Below are 5,208 nucleotides of genomic sequence, written 5' to 3' on the forward strand. Positions count from 1 at the left end.
ATAACATTCCATACCCCTGAGGAAAGGAAGATCATAACACCTCGTCCTAAATGACTTATACTGCTGTACTCTGTCCTACTGCCACATTGGGATGTAAGAAGGTGTCTTTATTCTGCATATAGAGTTCTTCACCAAACAGTTGAAAGTTCTTTATCTAAATAATCATTTGTTGATATTTAACCAAAGGTTCAGTTTTACTGTCTTAATAATGATTTATTAATATTTAAGTAAGCTTCACTTTTAGTATCTAAATAACGGTTTGTATTTAACCAACAATTCAGTTTTACTATCTAAATAAGAGCTTGTTAATGTTAAAACAATGCTTAAATTTTTCTATGCTAAGAATGGTTGGTTAATATTTAAAACAACGGTTCTGTTTACTACGTAAATAACGATATGTTAATATTTGTTTGTTTTTGAATTTCGTGAAGAGTAGCCCAAGAGTTGGCGGTGGGTGGTGATGACTAGCTGCTTTCTCCTAGTCTTACACTGGTAAATTAGGGATGGCTAGCACAGATAATCCTCGTATAGCTTTGTAGTCATCACCACCCACCGCCAACTCTTGGGCTACTCTTTTACCAAAGAATTGTGGGATTGACGAGCATGTTTGGTGGGACGAGGATTCGAACCCACGACCCACAGATTGCGAGTCGAGCGCCTTAACCACCTGGCTATGTCGGGTCAGGTTAATATTTAAACAACGATTCAGTTTTTTTCTATTCTAAGAATGGTTTGTTATAATTTAAAACAACGGTTCTGCTTACTACGCTAACGGTATGGTAATATCCAGTTTTTGTTCTATGTTTAGAATGGTTTGTAAATATTTGAAACAACAATTCGATCTTGCTAAGCACGCAATAGTTTGATTCTAGTCAAAACACAGTTACATCGTATTACGTAAATAAAGGTTTGTTAATATTTTCATTAACGATTAAGTAACAGTTGTGTCTTACAAGGCATATAGGTAATGACTTCTTGCTAATAAGTTTAATAGCGTTTCTGACTTCTTACTTATGTAGTATTTTGTTAATTATTATAGTGCAGTGAGATTTTCCTATGCAAATAATGGCTAATTAACACGACAGTTTAATTTCACTAGAGATACGGTAATGTTCCAAAGTTTATAGCGTAAGTTAATATAAAGTTACGTTATACAAATAGCCTTATAACAGTTTATAATTATGTTACGAGACCATATTTTAAACATAGATTTGTAGTTTTAACAATTACCGCAGTTTGCTAAGCATGATGTTAGAAGGTCGAGAAGGTTTAGTTAACCTAAAAGCTTTGTCTGATGTTAAAATATCTCTCAGAGAAACGACAACGCAGACACAATTGGGTATACAATAAGATCGATCAGAGTTAACATTTCAGTGACAGACGACACTTATAAGATCAGAAATGATAAATTAAAAATGTGTTTTTGTATCATATTCAAAAACAAACTTTTTTCCGAATCAAAAAATGCACCCAGATAAATAGATACAGTTGACTGAAAGAATGAAAAAAAGAGAATGGAATTATATGTATATTTGGATAAACAAATATAAACAATTATTCATAAAATCTAGCCTCCTTGAAAATAAATCTAACACTGAAATCACAGTGTATCTGGTTCTTCATATATTGTTATAAAAATATTGTACAGAAAATAAATATTAATATTTATTAATATTGCATTTCAAAAAGTAAAAACATGTGAAAATGTTAGGGATAATCTTAAATATATTGTAGTATCCTATTACAGTTACAGTTCTTTCTGTATGTTCAAAGACTATTATTAATCCCAAGGTTTGGAATGGGAGGACTATTACAGTGTATAGAAATAAACGTAGATCCACAAATGAGGAATGAAAAAGAGGTTGTAACTCTGTCTTGAGAGTTGATTGAAAAGTAACAAAAATTGAGATAAATGTGTTTAATTAAATGGTTTTGATTCAATACAGTTGTCTAGAATTAAGAGATAAGGTGTCAAACAAATGAAATTAATGAGGTCCTTTTTAAAGCTGAAAGGACTTAAACACTACACAACATGCTAAAAAACAGAAGTAATATAAGTATTAAAATGATAAATTAGTTGTATAAGATCGACGACTGTAAAAATTTATTTAAGAAATAAAAAACATTTTTTTTGCTTCTACAAACAACATGACTTTGTTTTTGATCAACTGGATGTAAGTGCTTAAATGTCATGTTTACAAGGGAATGACAATCACAACGGTGATGGAATCGAAACCCAAATCTTTATGTGTTTTATTTATACTTACAGTAAATATACTTAAATTCACAATTGTTTTAATACTTATATGTTATTCGACGTGAAGTTCCGAAGACATCAAGCGATAAAAGGCTCTCATGCAAAGACTTGCTGCGGAATTCACAACTGTGTGTTTTTCTCATCAATCTTTCAAACACTGCGTCACAGAGACAGAGAAAGTGGCTTCGGGTTGACTTCAGGCTGCTGGAGTAGCAAGACTCGTTGAATGGCACACGGAACACTATATATTTTTTCAGTTTTACTTCGTGACAAACTTCAGCCGCTTCACCACCCAGCAGTAGTCTGCCTGTGTTCGAAGTCAATGAGTCGTTGTGTAAGAATGGCATGCGGCGGCTTGCTGTCTGTAAAGGTTCCCTTGTTTCTTGAATAGCAATTTGTTGCATTCAAAGCCACACGTGGGGCTTCACAACTAACATACTTGCCATGCCTCATGCCTTACTACGGGGCATTACTTGCCCTAACGCAATACGCACATGTTTAGACTCCAAAAGGAAACCATTCTACGCACTAGGGTGAAGAGGTAATTAATAACCTGCCTGTGAAATTTAGGAAACATATGAAACGAAATAAGGAGTTCACTATATAATGTTTCGGCTTAGCGTGTCAACTCATTAGGCAACTAAGCGGAAAGTCACAAAGACGGCTAGTTTAAGTGACGTTATTGGCCGCTTGGTAGTAAGTGATTTCATTATTATTGACTTCATCATGAGGTCAGAGTTAATCAGTTTTAGTTTGAGAAAATGAAGAGGGGAATGGTGGGGAAGTAAAGCATGAGTGATAACTAAGTTAAATGCTGTCAAAACTTTGATGCCTTTATTCAAAGGGCTATTGTTGGTTAAAAGCGTACAGATTCCGGAAACAGATCCACTCAAGATTATAAGGCTGGGTATGTTTTCTTGTGTCCACGTCACTTCAGATACACATGTTGCCTCACCACAGGTGGGCGAGGATGCTCGAAACACTAATAGACTTTTCTTAGAAGTTTTAATAACTTTGTTCTCTGTTGCAAAAACCCGTTCTTTCTACAGAAATATCGTGTTCTGATTGGTCTCATGCTTTATAGCTGGTTATATTAAGCAAATAAAGGAGGAGAAATGGTTACAAAGTAAAAGACAATTAACATTTCACCATAACTGTTTCACTCACGGTCCGCTTCACTTTATGTAAACATACATCTCAAAATATCTAACCTAAATAAAAGCCAGTGTGCGTCACGTCACGCTTGATTTCTCGAAATAGGAGGAGCCTTACATGTAAAAGCCAAAATGCATTTATCTAGATAGAATAGTTCGATTACTGTCTGCCCATTACGATTTTAGTGACGGTGGTGCAAAGAGGCCGTGAGGTGGGGGAGCCGTGAAACCTTATAAGTGTAGTGAGTGTTGGGATCACTTAGCTTAGAGCCAAGTACATAAAATTTATCATACAAGTAAAAATATCGATCCAATTTTAAACTTAAATTGTTTCTGAATTAAGCTATTTTTATTATATCACCAACTTTTTTAATAAAAAACGAACCTCTTTAATCAAAGGAAAATAATTAAAAAATCATAAACATTTTTTCTAGTTTCGTTCTTTATGCATTTCATTTTATACTTTCAGTAGATTGATTAACAACTATATTAAGTTATATTTTTGTTGCTAAGCAACATGACGAAAAGCCATTGTTGGAACGTAGTGTTAGCAAAATGCACTGGCTTTTTTATACATTATTTGTTAATCTAACTGATTTTTACCAATAATTATTCTATGAATACGCTACGAATTCATTTCATGAATGATCTTAATTGTGATTGGCTCACAAAGGAATTTACCGGCGTTTGACTGCCTCGACTACACTTTTCTGCCTCTTTATTGGTTAAGCTTGATTTCGCAAAATTTGTTTATTTCAGTTAGCTATAAAATGTGAAGTTAGGGTATACTATGGAATGGAGATGTTAGTACTTGCCCCGTCATATTTGACGGACTGTACACTAGCTTATTTATAATACATAGTGAATTATTTATCTGTTTACTGAAAATCTTGAAGGTGCAAACTAAAATGTAGTTATCAAACAGTTTTCAGGCTTCTTTATTAAGAGATTAAGAATATACAAGAGATTGGGTATTGCAAATAAACGAAAGTACAGGCTAGATATTACCGCGATAATCGATAATTCTAAAACTTGGCTTCAGAAAAACGGAGATAAATAACTGTATTGAAGGACATGTAATGTAAATATTGAAATGAATTACAGTGGATAAACCTAGCGTTATTTGGGAAAAACTTAATACTGTTTCTCTTTTATTTATTTATTTTTAAGAATAAGAACACATTTATATCACACACACACACACGTATATCTTGCCTTTGACTCATGGACTAGAAATATCACTACTTGCTGATGTTGGATCAAGGAACTGAACTGTGTACTAAAACACCATCACCACTTACTGATGATAGACGAAGGGACTGAACTGTGGGTTAGAAACACCACTACTTACTGATGTTGTATCAAAAGATTAAATTGCGGGCTAGAAACACCACTACTTACTGATGTTGGACAAAGGTACTGAACTGCAGGCTAGAAACACCAATACTTACTGATGTTGGACAAAGGTACTGAACTGCAGGCTAGAAACACCAATACTTACTGATGATGGACCAAAGGACTGAACTGCAGGCTAGAAACACCACTACTTACTGATGTTGGACAAAGGTACTGAACTGCAGGCTAGAAACACCATTACTTACTGATGTTGTATCAACGGACTGAACTGCAGGCTAGAAACACTACTACTTACTGATGCTGTATCAACGGACTGAACTGCAGGCTAGAAACACCACTACTTACTGATATTGGACAAAGATACTGAACTGAAGGCTAGAAACACCAATACTTACTGATGATGGATAAGGTACTGAACTGGAAGGCTAGAAACACCACTAC

This window comes from Limulus polyphemus, unplaced genomic scaffold (genome assembly GCF_000517525.1).
Source record: "Limulus polyphemus unplaced genomic scaffold, Limulus_polyphemus-2.1.2 Scaffold1787, whole genome shotgun sequence".
Taxonomy (NCBI): domain Eukaryota; kingdom Metazoa; phylum Arthropoda; class Merostomata; order Xiphosura; family Limulidae; genus Limulus; species Limulus polyphemus.